General features: G+C 40.7%; 1 protein-coding gene and 1 pseudogene across 2 annotated transcripts in view; one reads left to right on the top strand and one right to left on the bottom strand.

The window, feature by feature from the left end:
- ATP10B (ATPase phospholipid transporting 10B (putative)) overlaps positions 1-20084 on the bottom strand; it is a 428501-nt gene extending 408417 nt beyond the window's left edge. For both annotated transcript variants that reach the window (XM_069199372.1, XM_069199373.1), the window contains exon 1: positions 19760-20084. The gene's annotated coding sequence lies outside the window, so the exon portion shown is untranslated. The remainder of the gene's footprint in view (positions 1-19759) is intronic.
- LOC138247551 (U6atac minor spliceosomal RNA) lies at positions 12351-12404 on the top strand (annotated as a pseudogene).
- Positions 20085-20627: the final 543 nt, after the last annotated feature.

The following is a 20627-nucleotide window of genomic DNA, read 5'->3' as shown; positions in this document are numbered from 1 at the left end:
CTACAATTGCGTCTTGCCCCTACCATCTCACCGTAAGGTATTGAATTAATTTGGTGGATAGGATGTGCACTATTAGCATGTAAGATGGAGTTACACGAAGTATCTTTCCTGTACAGACGACTCTCTATTTTGTTGTCCTTAACAAACAGTTCCACATCTAGGAAGGAAATATTAGATATACTCTGTTCGGATGTGAAATGAATATTATAATCGTTGTTGTTAAGATATTTTACAAATTCGTTTAGTTTTTGTCGATCCCCAGTCCAGATCATCAAGCAATCATCGATATATCTGCCCCAATAGAGTATGTCTGTCATCCAAGAACTCCCTTCTTTGCTCCAGATCTTATTTTGCTCGAAATGTCCCATAAAGAGATTCGCATAAGCTGGCGAGAATTTAGACCCCATGGCCACGCCTTGTCTCTGGCGGTACCAGTCATTTTTAAAAAGAAAAACATTGTCATTCAAAATCAGATCAACCATATTGACCAACATTGTCGTGTGGTCATACAGTCGCGCAGGTCTTTTGTATAAAAAATGGCGCAACGCCTCCTTTCCTTGTTCGTGATTAATGCTGGTGTAAAGAGAGGTAACATCTAGTGTGACTAAGATCATACCTGGTTCCCATGTCATGTCCGTTAATATACTAAGTATGTGTTTAGTATCTTTAATGTATGATGGTAGGTTGATTACAAATGGTTGTAAAAAAAATGTCAACATATTCCGAGAGCCTCTCTGTGGGACCTCCTATGCCTGATACAATAGGCCTGCCTGGGGGGCATGTAGGGTTCTTGTGTATTTTAGGCAGTATGTAAATGCAGGGATTCTTGGGTCTGTGAACACGTAGGTACATATACTCCTCTTCCTTTAGGAGAGACTGATTAAAGCACTGTAGTAAGAATTTGTTAATCTTGTTAGACAGTGCGGGAATGGGATCTGTGCGAATCTTCTCATAGCAAATACTGTCTCCCAATTGTCGAAGGATCTCAAGTTCATAATCCATGGTGTTCATAATCACAATATTACCCCCTTTATCTGCCTCCCTTATAGTGATGTCTTCATTACTACGTAGTTGTCTCAGATTAATCATTTCTGTTTGGTTTAGGTTACAGTGCCAAACGTGTGTTCGAGTGGTATTTTTCAACTCTAGCTTGTTAAAGTCACGCCAGACCACCTTGAAAAAAGTATCTATACAATTATCCTTCATAAGGGTGGGAGTCCAGGTAGATTTATTCTTTAAGCCGCTAGGGAGTGTTTCTGATGGAATATCCAATTCCGATAAAATCTGTGTTAAGATAGTAGGATCTTGTTCATAATTGGCAATAGACAGTAACGTGGCCGTATCCTGAACGTCCTTAATGGATAAGGAATGGCCCTCATGGAGGGCGTCCATTAAGGTACCTTTATGTCTGTAATCAGGTAGATTGATAAAGTGTTTTTTCAATTTCAGGCATCTAATAAATTTAAAGAAGTCGATTTTAGTACTCTGAAAATCTCCACTCCCACCTGGACAGTAACCCAAACCCTTACTGAGAAGTGTTAGATCATGAGTAGTGAGTTCAAGACTGGATAGGTTAATGACATTTATATCGTTATTGACAGAGTTACCTATTTCCCCCTGTTCCAAGAGCGTGGTTTCATTCCTTTCTTTATATCGGTGTTGTCTACCTCTCCCACCACGTCTGGTTTTCCTGGCTCTACCAATCGCCGATTTGTAACCCATTGTCCTTGTCGTATTCTCTGGACCTCTGCTAAAAAAGAGGCAGTGCCCTGTTGTGCTACTATGTCACATCTAGATGTATTTGAGCCAACTCTTGTCTCACTGTTACTGGTGGATACACTGTTCAAAGAGGATGAAGAGCCCGCCTCACAATTCGGCGGGAGTTCAATCCTTTTGATCAGGTGATCATATTTGCGTGAGAATGTGAAAATCCTACCATTTTTGTAGTCCAGCTCATCTCGTCTAAGTTTACGTGCTTTTCTTTGTGCAACCTCATTCTGATGTTGATCTATGATTTCATTAAGAATGTTGAAATTTTTAGCTGTTGGTTCTTCCAAATTCATATTTTTAATTTCTGTTTCTAATTCCGTAATCTCCATTTGGAGTCTAGTGACTTTCCTATCTGAGTTTTCTATCAGAATATTCATGAGTTTAAGTGAACTTGACACTAATTCTTGTTCCCAATCATTCAAAAGATCCGGATCAAGATCATCAAAAGTGGGAAAAATGTGCGATCTTAAACCCCTTGGTATCCTCTTAAGTTTAATATATTGTTTTAAGGTGGCCCCATCCCACCATTTCGAAACTTCCTGTTTCTTCAGTTTCTCTAATTTAAATTTTTTATCACGTAACCCATTTTGTTGTGTGAGGTATTTGTACCTTGTGGTTTGAGTATAGTCCCTGTCTGATCTAGGTTTCCAAATATGTCTGCTGCTAATTTATCACGGTCCATAACTACAGCAAAGAGTACAAGACAAATAGTCTACAATTAATCAGCAGGTCTGGAGCAGCACCCCTATGTTACAAAACGTAATCAAAAACGCAATGACTCCTGTGGATTCGAATTTTTTGGGTTTGATCACATCAAAAGAGACCCTAGAGGGGGTAACAGAGAGCTAGCACTCAGGAGAAGGGAATGCTATTGGATTTTAAAACTTAGAGCTGTGGAGGATGGCCTAAATACCAACTTTGAGATGGAATACTACTTAGGGGACTAACTTACTGTCCTCAATTCATTTTCTAAGTGTTATTGGTTGCTCCGGGCCTTCCTGGGAACTCATCTAATGAATGATTGTTAAATGTTAGTCCATTGAAAATGCACTCTCACTCATTATTATTTGGTACATTAGGCTTAACTATATTTACATTAACAATAACTATGTCTATGCTTGTACTCTCATTCTGTGTTGCCATAATAATATGCTGCTATCTATGTGCTGACTACTTACTTACAGTTATTCTGTACGCAGTTGCTTGTTTATATACTGTAATATTATGTTAGATTATCAGTAATTAATGGATTTAGATTGATAGCATTTTGGAGGATAGACTAACAATGTGACGGTCACTGAATTCATATTGACACTATTTGTTGCCTTATTATATGCTATGGATGTTAGATTATCAGTATTTAATGGATTTAGACTGATAGCATTTGGAGGATATACTAACCATGTGACTGTCACTGAATATATATTGACACTATTTGCTGCCTTATTAGATGCTATGGATGTCTACAATGTGACACATATCATTATGTATAGATATTTATAATTACTGGTAGGATGTTTTTCGAACAAGCCTCTTACTGTGGTCTCCTGCTCTCTTGACACTGGGTATATTTCTTCTGGGCAGATTATTAATTACTCAGAGGTTTACTTACAACATATTTTCCGTATCCATAAGGACTTTTTAACCTTACATGGCTACTCATTAGTTATTGCCCCATTTTTCCTTGACATTATAGACTATCAAGATGGCTTAGCTTATTATAATATTTTGTAGACTGTCCAATTTTAGATATTCTGATATGGCGCCAGTATATGGTGACCTTTATATTTTTACTCAGAGACTTGTTAGATGGTTTAGGAATACTAAGCTTGTCTCCGTGCATATTAACTGAGACACTCCAAGATGGCGTTCGTTTCTTCTAAGTATTAGCCCTTTCTCTATTTCCATAATTGTTGCGAACAGGCATTTATCGGACGTCCGTTTCCCGGACGTTCAGATACATTGCGGCCATTAGATTCGGGAACGCTGCGGGTGAATGAGACCGCGCGGTGTTCCTTTTTCCTATATTTATTCAATCTGACAGGAGGTGAGATTTTGTATATTTACCGTTTCTGAATATCCACATGGATTTTCCTTATCGGCTTTTAGAAGTATAGTTCTAATTGATATTTAATTGCAAGATTGATGGGGCTGACCGCATTACTGCTTTTTTATGTGTTCTTAATCCCATCGTAGATATTATTCGGAGACTACCTAACGTTATTATTATTTTGAATATATGAAGTACAGTAAGGTTAGTGGAGGTTTTTTCTCGCCCCACATGGTTTATGTAGGATTATTTCCTGGATGTTTTTCTGTTATACTGGTAAACCTCTAAGTAACAGTACTTGACACAAATCGGGGTCCCTTTCTACTTTAGTCACATGGATTATCCTTACTTTGATTGTCTGTAGTAACGTGCACTTAGTTTGAGAATGATCTTTTGGCACTCTGATCTTTACACATGTTTTGTCACGCTTTTAGACCCTAACTATGATCACGGATCAAGATGTTTCACTTTGTACTCAAGGTTATTCTTAATTGGGTTGTTTTGTTGGCTTGTGTTTTTCCTTTATCTAATGATTATCACACTAGTCACAATAGAGCATGCATTTGCGTACCGCACTATTGTCACATTTTGAATTTGGTCCAATTTTCTGCTCCTATTATCATTCCATAACATATACATAGACACTACTCTATTTTATTTCAGCCCTGATGAAGTCCTTAATGAGAGATACTTCTCAGAGGATGAAACACGTGTTGGCTGTTCTTATGGAGGATATCTGAACATTATATATAGGCTGTTCTTGTGGAGGATTTCTGAACAGTATTAATAAAATTTGGACTGTGATACAAACACAAGTTGGTTGATAATTTACGAAGAAGACTGGACATATGAACAACTTCTAACTCTGTTTTTTATACCACGAGTGCTACGACTCCTGTTTTTATGCTGTTGTGTTTCTCTGGAAACATTGGAGGATTGAGGGAGATCCTCTTGTCAGAAGCACCGTGCCATGAACTGAATGTGTTGTTTATTCTATAGACTTTCTGTGAGCGCCCATATCCTATGAATATCTTCCTCGTTGTCACTGTTTTTTCTTACATGGTGGCACCAGTATGCCAACGGTCAAGTGTAAAAACCGTGAACAACTGAATTTAGGGAAAGAGAGCACAGTCAATGGGGTCCTGGTTAGCACGATCCAAGTGAAAACAGTCAAAACACACTGACATCAGGCAAAAGGTGGGTGTAACTATGCCAAAAGAGGGTACTTTCCTACAAGAGACAGTGATTTTTTAGACTTTGGTGGATTATATACTTAGAATAACATATTTCTGGACAAACAGAAAAGAAAACTGTATTTGTCAATTAAAGAGTGAGATCACTTTTCAGTATAAACCTTACATTTTTAAATTTCAAAATAAAGTAAAATGACCACAGACACACCTGTGGAAAGACCATTGCAACAAATATCTCTCTCTCTTTCTCTCGTCCATCCCATTATGGGCTGGAAGAGAGTGTGAGAGACAGGACAGTGGGGGAAGCCTCAAGTCCCTCTGTGGTCCTAGCCGACTCCCCACGTCCTGTGGGAGTCAGCATTGCTCCCCCAAGCAGGGAGCTGCTTTTAGTAGTATCTCCCTGCTTGAGGGACCAAAGATTGCATCTGTCTTTCCTGTACATTTATATTTAGTTGCAGGGAAGACAGATGAAAACTTTGCTTTCCCAGGGGAGGTGGATAATCCTTAGGGCTGCGGGGGGGCTGCTAGACTCCCTGCATTGAATTTAAATAATGCCTCAAGATGGTGGGGGTTTCAGGGGCACAGGGGCCATGCACCCCTGAACTTATTTTATGAATCGCACCAGTGGAAGGGAGGTCTGCATGTCCCCCCCCCGCATTGACAGGGCAGATGAGGCCCGGGGAGATGAAGGGCCAGTGGTCCCACCCGAACACAATATTTTTGGCCCCAGGGAGGTGGTCCTCCCTGGGGCAGCAGGTGGCTTACCGCATTGAAATATCAGTGCCCTGGGACATGGCCCACCTGGGACTTCCTCTGGAAGAAATGTAAAAGCCCACACCTAGTTTTAATTATTTTTTACATGTTCGCCGGATCATGCAGATCCGCTGTAAATTGCAGCAAAAATTCAAGGTCAGGGTGACTCTAGCCTGGCTGAGTGCGCTGAAACTAATATAAATGGCCAGAAATGATCAGGTCCATGTAACAGGGTCAGTCCCCAGGGCGTAAACAAAACAGCAAAAAGGTAGGACAAATGTAAACTGTTGAAAGCTGGTTATTAGTAGAGACAGGCAGGCTTAACTTAGGAGACAGGTATGTAAAGCATTTAAAATACACCAATACAGTAAATAAATTAACAAAACAAAATCCCACACCAATTTACAAAAACATTAAATATTATCTTTAAAATGACACCAAAACAACAAAAATCCAAGAGGGAACCAGAGTTATGAATTTTTAAAGATCACATTAAAAAATGTGCTTTCTCGTGCTTAAAAATCAATAGAGCCAACTGGGGACATCCGGTTGTGCTTGACTGGGACAAAATCGAAGTTTGAAGCCGACCGTGATGGAGCCCTACTCTGATACACTAAGACTCGGTCAAAATTTTACCTTTGCACTTACAAATTTCTCTGGAGCTTTTCTCTCTCTCAATGTCGTGCAATCCTCCTCAGCAAACCACTTTCAATGCAACTTCATCTGACTGCTTTTCTGCGGGGCCGTGGTCAAATTCTAGAAGGCTGGAGCTCCGGAGCTTTCAGCTAGACAAATCCGAAATCCTGACCAGGTCTTGGTTTAAGGTAGTTGGCTTGACTCGCGACAGCGAGTACGTTCACTTATGGAGCTTTTTCCAAAAGTTGCTCCAAACTTCTGGAATTTCTTTGTGAAGTTCCTCTTGAGGGTACAAAGTGTTCAAAACACAAATTCAAGGGTCTAAAAGCTTTAAGATGGTCATTGAAAGTTTAGAATCACAATTCCCACAATGCACCTGGTCAAGTCCTTAAAAGTCCACTGGATGCACTCTAGACTGGTGACGTTTATGATAGTTGGTTCAGGCAAGCTCTGTTGCTTTTAAGGAGTCCACTCCAGATTCCTTTTTTAAGCAAGGCAAAGTCCTTAGGGCTGTTATTCCAGTGTGCAAAAGGAGCAATACTTCAGTGTGCAGTCCTCTGGGTTGCAGACCAGGGTTCCAGCAGATCTGAGTTGCAAAGCAGATCAGCCACTTCTATTCAATCATCTTGGGGGACAAGCTGGAGGGCACCCTTGTCCAATGAGCTGCAGGGTGCCATCCAAAAGCATGACAGCTTCCTCCAAAGTGTAGCATTTTCTTGCCCTACAAAGTTCTGCCATTTAAAATTCCAAGATGGACGATTTTTCTCCAGAGGAGCAAGACCTGGTTAAACAAACCTACTGGTGTGGCTCATTTCAATTAACCTTGCCCCTACAGACATCTGAAAATTCATTTTCTGGGCCTTCGATCTATCTGTGGGGTGAAGGGGGAGAAGGCAGGCCTGGCTGGCATTCCTTTCTGTTCTGCTTCCTTTGAAACCCAGTTCGATTTACCTAGCCCCCTTCCTGGCCTCAGCATCTGACAACCTCCCCATCAGATAACCCTGTTCAGTGCAGGCCACTTATCACCTCGAAGCAGCCTGCCTAATCCTGTTAGAGCTGATCAATCAGGAGAGGTCACTAGCAAGCTGGAATTTGGCACAGGAAAGTTCGTTCTATAAACTTCTTTTCTGTGTTAGTTATGATATATTCAGTAGTGGCAAGTTATTGGATGAATTGTTACCAATCTTTTAAGTTCTTTCATGATACATTTAGCTCCTTCCTTGCATTACTTATGCTTAAGGAAAATATTCCCATGTGAGCTTATGGAGCTAAACATTTACTGTGAGGAACAATGAAAGGTGCAGTTTTTCCCTCACCAGGGCATATAAGATATCTTTTATAATACCGCTGGTTATAGTTACATAGCACCCCACCCGTGTGGCACCTATGGGAAACCTTAGGGGTGACATATGTAAAAATAAGGTAGATTATCACTTTGGAAATACCTTTAAATCCAAAGATGAATTGGCACACATTTTACTTTTTAAAGACAGTCTGCAAAGCAGGGCTGCCTTTAAAAATGACAGCAGGCAACACAGCAGTGCAGGAAATCTACAGGGCCTGTAACCTTCCCTGCCCTATTAATTACTAGGGACTTATAGGTAGTTTGAATCGCTCTTTTCCCATTATCTACTAGCGATTTACAGGGGTCTGTCATTGCCAATTGCAATTGTACCATTTCACATTATACCTTTTTTAAGAGCATTGGGCCTGTTAAACAGAGCCCAGGGCACAGTCAGGGTCAGCTACCACCTTTATCAATTAGAAACATTAGGGTAAACATGCTAAATGGATGACTCTCACAAACGTTTTACCAAAGAAACCAAAGAAATTTTGAAAGGCAGACCAAGGAACAAATGAAAAATGATGGGTGTGCTGGAAGCCCACAGAGCACACACAGCATGTCTTGAGAGACCGTGCAAGTGCTGCCTAGGCGTGACCTAAAAATGTAGCACCTTCAATTGCAGGACAGGACACTGGGATTTGGTCTCACTGTCCTGAAAATAGAATTAATAATGGCATATAAGTGGCAGGGTAGGGTCACCCTGAATACCTGGCTTTTGTGGGAGTGGGTTCCCAAATGGACCCCCTATGGCCCAAAATGTAAATGAAATTCACCAGTCATACATAAATGATCTAAATATACCTTGCACCACTATGATGGACTGCATATAACCGCACATATTAAATCACTGATGACATTTGAAATGCATAGTGATGCAAATTATACTTAGGTCAGTTATGAAATAAATGTCTGTAGAAAAATCCAATAATTTAAGGAAATATCATCGATTTTTCAATTGTTTAGGCTGTCAATTTGCTCAGCTACTGGCTGGAATTTATGGTGACAGAATAAAGAGTCATTCAAAGGAAGCCCAATTTTCTGTATTTTTTCTGATTCTAAAAATAAATGCAGACAGGAAATGTATTGTTTTCTTTCTGTACTTATCTGTAAAAAACATGAAAAACTGAAAAGTGGGGGCGATGTTTCCAGGCAACACCTAAAATGAGCAGATTAGAGGAAGGGAGACAGCACAAAGCTTCATTAATAAGGTGTATTACAGCAGCAAAAGGACTTTCAGAGCAAACCTAGGACCCATTCCCAACAGACAGCAAACAAAGAGCTTGCAACCAAACACACTATATGAGCATGGAACAAATGCACAGAAAATAAAACATCTATCAGAGAAAACATGTCTATAGTACTTTGACCTGGGCAACTTAAAATATTTGATTACATGGACACTTCATTTTCTACATGTTTGTCAACTTGCTACAAACTTGCCACATAATCTCACATCTGATGACCATTTTTCAGATTTTAACATAAAATGATTACTTCCAGTGAATCAAAAGGAATTAGTTTGTGAAAAAGAACTGCTTTCTTTTATGTGCCAATTGCTGTATTCAAGATTTCAAAAGTATCGGTAAAGCCAATACTTCTTGCGTTGATTGCCAGATTTCTGGGGTTTGTGAATAGTCGTTTTTTAGTTATGATGTTTTTGCAGAAGTTTATTATTGTGAAAGTTGAATGGCCCTCATAAAAAAAAAAAAACATAATAAATTAATGAAAACAACAAAAAAACGAAACCCAAAAATAATTTTTGCTTTCATAAAGCATACATTGCCATAGTAGTCCCTGGTACTTAAGGGAACCAATTCGTGTGTGAACTTGCTCCATATAAAAAGGCAAAATGTCATCACTCACAGTGAAGTCAACCCCAGCTGAAGTAGTCTGACCCACTGACTCATTCTCTATGATGTGGCAGGTGGGAAAAATGTCAATGACACAATAACAGAACAATGGATGAAGTGGGCTGGAAGAAAGCCCATATATGAAAATATATTATAAATATAATTCTAGTAAAATTGAAAGATATTGGCTAACACCAGATCTAAAGATAAGATAAGAATGGTCGCTGGTTACTGAACACACTACTAGTTGATGGCGTGCCGTGGAAGGTAGTGGCTTTTGTATGCATCAGGAAACAAAATATAATGTACACAAATATAATAAAACAAGCATTTGCAATGCAATGGGTTTAGCATTTGCTTGAGTTCGAGCTAATGGTGTAATACATAACTGGACTTTTCTTGTCACATAAATTGGTTAACCCATAATTTGGTCCTTTCTGCCACATAATTCTAGTGGCCCTGCATACAACTAAAGCACTTCCGTTTACCTTCTTCCTCTATCTGCAATTGAAAATGTTGCATTTATTTATTATATTATTATTTTGGGGTCCCCCCAACCTAGTGTGGAGACCCAGAGATGACCTAGACATAAAGAGCACATCGAGTGGCGAGTTATAGGCAAAAATGTTTTGTAAAAGGAATACCCTTCAAAGCATAATGGTTCTGAGTGCAATGAATATTGTAGTATCTAGACTGTAAAGCTCAGAACAGCCACTAGAGGACATCACTATAAAAATACAATTTGTAAGAAACATGGTCATGTACCCATATAGTCAGCCTCTAGAGAGCATAACCCCATGAAAACAGAATAGCAAAATGTAATGCAGTGTAACCATGTATTTAACCATGTATTTAGCCCCTAGAGGGCGTAGTGCATTACACATTTTCAGGCCTACTAGAATAATATTGCAAACAAGGCCCTTAAAACACAGACTACTCACAGCTGTAAAACAAAAGTTCCAGCCTTGAGCGAACTTTAAAAGACACTGACTGGTGGGTGCCCAGAGATGCCATAGACAAAAAGTGTGTCTCCTGTTCCACATTTTGATGGTGGTCCCAATGCCTTAGGACCACCACACGGTGAGTTATGGGCAAAAAATATTTGTAAAAGGAATGCCCCGCACAGCATTATTGGGCAAGTTTCTGAGTGCAGCTAATATTGTAGTATCTTGATTGTAATACTCAGAACAGCCCCTAGAAGACACAATGATAATAATTACATTTAAAAGAAACATGTCATGTAACCATATAGTCAGCCCCTAGAGGGCAAAGTGACATTAAAACAGAATGGCAGAAAGCAACAGTGTAACCATGTATGTACCCTCTAGAGGGCGTAGTGCCTTAAATGTTTTCAGGCCTACAGCAAGACTATTACAAACAAGGTCCTTAAAACACAAACTACTCCCAGCTGAAAAACAAAAAAGTACAGACATGAGTGAGCTTAAAAATACATCGAATGGTGGGAGAGGTTACACTAGGCTTTACTTTCACAGAAATGTGTGATTGCCATGAACACAGTAAAGACCACAGATCACTGAGACGTGCTGGGGGGAATGTGGAGGCAGGCTGGCCATGCTATTTCTGTTCTCAGGCATAACTAACAAATGTGTAGACGCAGTGGCCATGTATGTGGAGAGGGGAGCTCCAGCCAATGAAGAACGTTTTTTAGATGTAACCTTTTATCCAGAAGTTATTTTCAAATTTGACAAGCTAAAATACTCCCAACTCAAAAGTACAGTTCAAATTAAAATAATTTAAATATATATATGTTTCAATATTAGTATAAATGCATTTGAAACAGCAACTATATATTTAAGCTTCCATTGTCTGTTTTAACCACATTTTCTGTTGTTGCTCTTAGAGACCTGGTGTGACACTATGGCAATCTGACGTCTGCCCATCTCGAGCTTGTGTCTCACGTAGTCCTTCTTCTTTGACTTTTGTAGTCACCATGACACCTTTGTGCTACTCTAAGCATCTTGTGCAGTCAAAGGTTAGAACATTAAAATAACCTATCCTCAAATTATCAAATGTCTCTGCGGTAACGCGCAGATAAGGCGCAGAGAGCTTAAATACATAAAATGCAAAAATATGTAAATAAATAAATAAATATGTATAAAAATCATTGCTTGAAATGGAAAAATGAAAGTGCAGGTACTCTGTGCCAGAGTACCTGCTTGTTTCTGAGAAGTGCCGGTACTCTCCAATTAAAAGTTATGTTTTTCTTGAGATGTGCTGGTACTCTCCCTCTCAAAATAAAAGTGCTGGTGCTCCGTACCGGACAGTACAGGCCCATTTAAAGCACTGTGTATATATATATATATATATATATATATATATATATACACACACACACACACATATATATATATATATATATATATATATATATATATATATATATATATATATATATATACACACACACACACATACACAAACACACACACACACACACACACAATTCCCTCAAATGGAGGAGCCAGTTCTGCATTTGCTCGTATTCTAATTACAGGTTTCCTCAATCAGCGATTGGCTGAGAAAGGTTTATATATTATAATGTGAGCTGGGAGAACAAATGCTTGGTAAACATTTGAACATAGTCACTAATTTTTGCAAAAGTTGCATTCTTAGAATGAAATGAGATACTGATGGATTTGTATTCCAAGTACGAACCGGAACTAAGCCTACCCTAATCATGAAGAAATCAGATTCTAGGTGCTTAAATATAGCTCTGGGTTGTGTGTATAGGTGTGTTATTTGAAAGGACAGAAGGTTACATTCGCCTTGACAAAGATTGAAAGGGTCCCAGGAGGAGGAAGAAACAACATACGGCCACAGCGTGAAGTGGCAAGGCAAAAGAAAAAATAGTGTGCCACACTTAGCTATATGGCCGATCGTGCAATAATCCATGTACAGGGTCAGTCTTCAAGGTAGTAACAAAGCAGCTTCAAGGCAGGACAAACGTAAAGCATTTACCTACAATATCAAGGGAACTTTGAAGGCAGGCTAGGGAAAGAATGAGGGTGAAGAACATGAGATGGGTGTGTTGCAAGCCCACAGATGTAGATTACATCATGTCAAGAGACAGCGCTTGCACGCTTCCTAGGATCAACCTAAAAACGGGTAGTAAAAATGTTTTCATCTTTTCCAATAAATATATATATATTTTTTTTGTTTTGTTTTTTTACAATTCAGGAATCCATCTTTACAGAAAAGAAACTATTATTAAAGCTGTTGTTGTTTCAAAAAGGAACCATGTTGTGTCTCTTTTTAAGGTCTGGTAATTGAATCCTAAAATGCTTCCTTCCTAATCACATGCTTAATAAATTATGAACCCACAACATTTTTTCTGAAAGGGACAATTATTGATGGAAAATAGTGCTTCCAGTGGCCTACTAGTAAGAACACAGTGTAAGCTTGAACTAGAAGACACGTTTTGGGAAATAACAGTGACTCAATTGATATCTTAGTCACACATTTGTAGGGCTAGATTGATAGTGCGGCTGTTGCTAGACCTTTTGCAATCAACAGAGAAAGAGCTTTAAGAAATAATAATAAGAAAGGGTCTTACGTTACACCGATGAGTAGTTGGTCAGCTCACTTCGGCAATTGTTCTCTTCCCCTGTAGGTGACGGCACTTCATCTGAACACATGTACACATCTGAGATGTGAAGCAGTGTGCTCCCAACCCCCCTTCCGGTTTACAAGGCTCCCTTGAGCCAGCGAGCTGACGAGCTTTGGAGATGCACCTGTGTGCCTGTGAGTGGTACTTGACCTGAGAGGATTTCGGCAGCATTTCCAGCAACTTCAGATGAATTTTCTTTGTTCTCTAATCTCTACTGATGAAGGGCTAAACCCAGAAACAAGTGTCTAGAGATATACAGCAATGTCTGCACCATCCTTGGTGAAAAACTATAGATAAGGGCTAACTGTGAACTGCATTTACCAGGATGCAAAGGGGCGGACTGTGCTGGGATGTGAGGCAGTGTGCTCCCAACCCCCCTACATGTACACATCTGTCTGAAAATAGTGGCACTCCAGTGCCATTTGGCAAGTACTTTATATTTCTAATTTCACTTTCTATAGGTCCTCTAGTTTGTTTCCTTATGTTATTTTTTTTATTTTTTTGTGGAATACCCAGCAGGTTCCTAGACAGTTCTACTGGGCTGCTCGCATGTTGCTCATTTCTCCCGCAGTAAACACCATCCTGCAAGGCCTCAGCTTCTATACCGGGCATCCATCTTAAAGTGGGATTGTCTATTGCAAGATATTGTTTTAACGTTTCATGACAGCCCCTGTGTTTAGAAGCAATGCAACAGCCATCATGGATCATGGCAGCAATTATACTCTATGAACAATACTATTGCAAGATGGCCTGCCCGTTCAATGTTTGCACAGTGGTCAGTTCACGTAAGTTGATTTGAGGATAGCCAACAATTTTTTTTTTTTATTTTTTTTTTTTAACTTTTCCAGGATGGCGGACAACCTGTTTCTAAACGTGGCTACCAAATATCATTTGAAGTTGACTGTCAGCTACAATGCCTTATTTTTTATTACCTGCATGTGCCTGCCACATTGGGGCAGAGGCATTTTTCCTTCTTTTTAATTTATGTTGAGTATGTTTGTTGAGCTTGTGTTTTTGAAGGGGGTAAGTGGGTGACTCAAAGAATGAGCTATAGGATGATGGAACGGATGCATGAGTGCAAGGATGAGTGACATAGTGCTAGTACCAACATTTGGCAGTAACTGAAGAGGCACTTTCAGTGCATTGCCGAAGGATAAGTGCTAATAAAATGATGCTGTTGTACTTCCAGGTAAGTCAAATCATTATTTTTTGTGAATAATATTTGGATCTATTTTGTATTAACATTTTTTTAAATCTCATTGTGGTAATAAAGGCACAAAATGCCATGCACAAACCACATATTTTCCTTGACTGTGCTAAAAGATAAACCACATCCTACAAAAAATCCTCAGCAAAGAACAAGATGAAGTACCACACATGAGGGTGCATTCCATCCAAACCATTGTACAATCTGACCAGTACATCCCACACAGGAAGATCCACAACACAGAAAGGGAGAGGCAGAAAAGTGAACAAGCATTTGCAATGCAATAGGTCTCAACATTTACTTGAGTTGGAGCTATTGGCATTGTAAATATATAACTGTACTTTTTTGCCACATTAATTGGTCAACCGCGCCGCATATTTTGGTCCTTTCTGACACATAATTCTAGTGGCTATGAATATAACCAAAGGGCTAGTAGGCCTACTGTTTTTTTTTGTTTTTTTTTTTTACACAAGGCCCTTAAAACACAAACTACTTCCAGTTGCAAAACATATTTACTTGGCAGTTGGTACAGGCAACATTGCCCGTGGGGCACTGAATAAATAATTCTACTCCCAGAATGCATGCTTACAGGATCACTGTCCCTTTACTGCAGTCTGAGAAGTCGAACAAAACGTCCATGATTTTTCACATGCTTAAGTAAAACCACCTCACATGATATTAATGATCCTCAATCAGTCTTGAACTGAAATATTAGTTATAAAATATTGACCATTGTACAGCATAATCAACTGTAAGCTCTCCTCGAAGTTAGTTTTATAAATACAAGCACACACAGCTCAAGTTTCACAGACTCAAATGTGTATAGTTCATCTAGTCAGGTTTTTGCTTTGTATTCGAAGCTTGTATCACGTTATAAAAATAAAACTACAAGTGCCAGAATGCAAAACTGAAAAATGAAGCTAATCATACATTGAACAAGGGAGCTGGACAATTCTACGAATGCTACTCCAAGGGCTGGCTTCCAGCTTGTATCACATTATAAAAATATAACTACAAGTCCCAAAATGAATATGTGTACTGCAAAGAATGTGAACTTAGTAGATCCAAGTGCACATAATGTAAAAATATCAAATAACTCTGGTGATTAATGTTCTTTTTGGAGCGAGAACGTACCTTTGTCTAGTGGAAGTATGGACTCATGATAAGGTAGCGCAGAGGGTTAATGTTCTTTCTGCAGAAAAAATTTACTTTTGTCTAGTGGAAGCTTGGAGTCATCGTAAGGCAGCGCAAGGGTTAATGTGCCTGCTGCAAAGAAAGTGTACCAGTCTTCATAAAGTGCAAGTAGTATAAAAATTTCTAAATAACGGTGGTGATTTATGTTCTTTCTGGAGAGAGAACGTACTTTTGTCTAGTGGAAACTTGGAGTCATCATAAGGTATCGCACATGGTTAATATGCCTGCTGTAAAGAATGTGTACTAAGCAGACCAGACTGCATATAATGTAAAAGCGATACCACTGATCCAATTTGTGCTCCGAGTGTGGTGAGCACCATGGCAGCCAAGAGAACATACTTTTTGTCTAGTGGAAGCTTGGTGTCATCATAAAGTAGTACACAATGTTAATATGCTGCAAAGAATGTGCTTATAATTTTAAAACGATACTGACGATAGAGTTCGCGCTCTGAGCGCCATGGCAGATACGAAGCGCAGACAAAAGAAACAAGCATTTGCAATGCAATGGTCTTGCGTTTGCTCGAGTTAGAGTTATTAGCTTTGTAAATTCCTGGCCGGACATTTCTGGTCACATAAATTGAAAACAAGAAGTAAAACAGTTGACATAAACAAGCCAATTCAAAGCACCACAGCAGCCGTGAGGGCAAAGGAGACACAAAAGGAAAAAGAAGTTCACTTGCAGTCAAACCTATCAGCAAACTTGCAATTATCCATGTAACAGGGTCGATGGCCAAGATGGTAACAAATCTTCCCCAAGGAGGGACAAAAGCACCGCAGTTACCAATGATGATAAAGGATTTTTAAAAGGCAATCCCATGAATGACTAATAGTGATGGGCATGTGGGGGGTGTTGTTAAAAGCCCACAGATAGATTACAACACATCAGAGCTCTTGTGCTCGACCTAGAAAGTCGTCCGCCCACGATAAAGTATATTGGCAATTGTGAAATTATCCCTGGAACAGGGTCAGTGTCCAAGGCGGTAACCAAACCACCCAAAGCAGAGACAAACATAAAGCTTTCACCATTGACATCAAGTGATTTTTGAAAGGGAAGTCCACTAACAAATTAAAGCGATGGGTGTGAGGTGGGCATGGTTAAAGCCCACAATACTTACAACAGGTCAAAACGCATGTGCACTCGAAAAGCTTCACTAGGGGAGTATCCCAAAAGGAGGAGAGGGGGTCCTTGAGGCAGGCACCACACACCGACAGGCAAAAACTACAATGGGATATGGTGAGTAGAGATGAAAGGACAAGCTTGGAACAAGCAAAGGGAAAGCAAACTATGAGCCTAATGCAATACAAGGAGCAAGGTCTCAAAGTAAAATGGAGAACAGCATCCAAAACGCAATGGATGTTTTTGGACCACCCCTGAGAAGGGTCACACAGCCTCATGTCCACTGGAAGAAAGAATGGAAAAAAGGCTTGAATCACATGATTGAAAATGTGCCAACACCCAAAAAAAAACATTTTCTGGGGTGAATCCTGAGCCAACCCATAACCAACTCAGAAAGAGCAACTGAAAAGTGGAGCAGTTGGAGGACTCCACAGGTAAACAACCCAGAGTGCACAGATTGCCTAAGCCAGTGGTTGCAAACCTTTTGACTTCTCTGGACCCCCACTGTGTCATTACTGGAGTCCGGGGACCCCCACTGAATCTTTATTGGAATCGGGGGACCCCCCGCGCTGTCTTATTACTGAAAGTTGGGGACCTAATCTGTTAATATTATTTAATTTTGTAAGCATTCGCGGACCCCCTGAGGAGACATTGCGGACCAAATACCAAATAGAAGTGAGGTCCAAAAAGTCAGCAGCAGGGAACAATCCATTTAAAACCAGCAGTCGAAAATACAGTGCTTCCTAGCCCATCAGATAGGGAAGCAAACCCAGGATGACAAGGCCCCATATACCGAGAGAAAGTCCAGAGCCATCAAGGAGCCGAGATGATAGAGCACCTCTAACCCATCCAAACACAGTAATAACCCTACAGGTGGCTATAACGTAACCACCCAGGAGATAAAGGGGGGCTTACAGCCCATTGGCACTCTTCAACTAACACAGCTCTGGTTGGGGGGGGGGGAGAAATAGACACTATGGGCCTGATTACAACTTTGGAGAAGGTGTTAGTCCGTCCCAAAAGTGACGGTAAAGTGACGGATATACCACCAGCCGTATTACGAGTCCATTATATCCTATGGAACTCGTAATACGGCTGGTGGTATATCCGTCACATTTGGGACGGACTAACACCTCCTCCAAAGTTGTAACCAGGCCCTATATTTCCATTAAATATTCTCCAAAATACATTTCCCTTCATGCTTTATAAACCACACCTGCAGAGCTTTGGGGCATTTGCATGCATCCCGGGTCAAGACGCCATCAGTAAGTGGAGGTATGTAAAAGTTCACTGAAGAGAGATTGAATTTAGGATAAATTATTCAGTCACAACTAAAAAATAGAAATTGCCAAAGCCAATACGTCTGGTATTGGCAACCAGCCCTTTGGCTTTGCCAATGATTGTTTGCCAAGGTTTTTGCACAGTTTTATTGTGGGGGAGGATACCGAGTATGTCAATATAAAAAAAAAATGGATAAAAGCAAAAATATATATTAATTTCGATCTCCAAAAGCAGGTTTCCATGGTCGTCCTTTGCTCTTAAGAGAACTACTTCAAATTTGGATGCATCCTTCTACAAGGGCAGACATCAAACTTTATTGCTGGGTGAGATGCAGGCCATCAGAAACAAAACAAAAAAAAAAACATTGTCTACGCACAAAAATACTGTTGGGTCTCAAAAAGCACACAACGCCATAGTAGACCCTGACACTAACGGGGTCTGTTACTTTGAAAACAGTAGAATACATTTACTCTCAGTGAAGTTGGCCAATGGGTGAAGTGGCATGCTCCGTTGTCCCATGCTATATTATGTAGTGGGAAGAAGGAAAATGTGGCTGACTCAAAAACAAACCAATGGATGAAGAGGGCTGGCTCAAAGCCCCAGTAAAGAAGTGCATTATATGTAAAATTTTAGTAAAATCAAAATGTCTTGGCTCAAACCAAACCTAATAATGCCCACTGCTCTACTACAAAGTGTTTAATTCTGCCCTGAAGTCCCACAACAAATAGCTAGGCAATATTTACAAACATTCATGTTTCTTGTATGTTTGGATCCTATCAGCCTGGGCCTTGCTGAATGAAGTGCAATATTTGGATTACTTTCCTCTTCTCACCATGTGGCTCCCACAACATAACCCTGTGAAACTTTGCACGCTGCCGTGAAGCGCTGCTGCTAAACTCCAAGCATCCCAAATCAAAACCCGGCAGCAAATAATGTCGCTATTAGTGCCACAAGTTAGGAAACCACAAAAGGAAAGTAAAAGAAATGAGTATGCATGTTTAAGGTGACCAAATGGCTCCATATCCCCAGGACACCTTTCTGTTGTTGGAATTTAGTTTTATCATAGTTTTCAGGTGTTTTGGTCCAACTGGCTCAATTAAAATAAACCAAAACTACAACTCCCAGAGCGCACCGACATGCAAAAAAAAAGTTCGGGAAAGAAACAGTGTTTGCCCTTTGACATGGAGTCATCTGGTTACCCTAGGCGTGATGCAAACTGAAGTTCCTCTATGATGTTTCTGTAAATTATGGTGAATAGGCTCGGGGGCATACAGGGTTTCTGGTGAAACCCCTGGGGGCACAGTCCTCCACACCACCACGAGCTGTATAATGACCTCAATGTTCAGTCGTGCATGGTCACTCAAAATCCCCGTGGCCTCTGCACCTCTGTTAAGAGAAGTAACAGTGCAACAGGTAACGAGCACAGTCAATGTAAATTACAGGCTACAAATGTGGGCGGCAGCAAAAGAGCATTGCCTACAACTTATAGCAACGGAAGACGTTGTGAAACTTACAGGTGCACAGGCACAATATTTCATGAAACAAAAAAATAAACACATGCAGTCATCAATAGTTGAATATGTGCAGACAACGAAACAAGGCACAATTTACAGTTCACAGGTTAGTGCAGCAAACAAAAAGTTTAAAGCGCTACATGTAACTTTGAAGTTACATGCGTCGCAAACTGTCAACAAAACACGGCGTGACGCTCCGAGAAGCAGCACACTGAACTTACTCAGAGGACAGGGTTTCAACCTCGCGTCTACCGCAGCGCCTCTGGCCTTGCTCGGACCCTGACCCGGGGCAGGGCGGGTCAGACCCTAGCCTGGCTCTGGGGGCTTCGCTTGAGTCCTGCGGCTGCGGCGTGCGCTTCCTCGGAGTCGTGGCTGCTGGACAAGGAAGAATGAAAGGCGACTCCTGGTAGCAAGGAGGGAGTGTCCTTCAGAGTTGTGGGTGTCTGCCTAAAACAGGGTAAAAGGACTGGATGACGAATGAAAAGGCGCTGGGGCGACTCTGGCTGCTGAGTAAGGCAAGTGGTCCTTGAGTGTGAATACAGAAGGGGGGGGGGGTGGGGGGTCTCCCTTCCCCCACTAACGCCCAGCTGTGTTCAGGAATGCAGCTGCTCAGCTGAGTTTATAAGGAATACGGCCCCTCCCCTTCAGCCACTACACAGCTCACGTAATGCGTTCATCAACACACATATGCCAAGAAACAGCCATGCCATCTTCGACTTTATGGGGTGCCATCCACAGACTAAACTCTCCGGAAAAACATCCTTCCCCAGACCTGGAGCTGACAGACTCACCTCCCAGCAGCTAATACCTATGACAGTTCGAGACCCCTACCCCAAAACTCAGGAATCAATTCCACTCCATCCCAGAGACTCAGCCTTCTACCAACCTTGATTTATGGGAAATCGATGTCGCCAAACTAGAGCTCAAAGGAGGAGTGAGTCCCGTCCAACCAGATCTGAGTGCTCAGGACTACTAGCAACAAACATGCCAGGAATTCATTGCTTTTACCAAACCAGGCCACGTATCGGAGACTCGGTACTACTATCAGTCCAGATCTCAGCACCCACCAACCCTGTTCCCAGGGACCCA

Source organism: Pleurodeles waltl, chromosome 7 (genome assembly GCF_031143425.1).
Source record: "Pleurodeles waltl isolate 20211129_DDA chromosome 7, aPleWal1.hap1.20221129, whole genome shotgun sequence".
NCBI classification, from domain to species: Eukaryota; Metazoa; Chordata; class Amphibia; order Caudata; family Salamandridae; genus Pleurodeles; species Pleurodeles waltl.
This window is presented reverse-complemented; position numbering and strand designations above follow the sequence as displayed.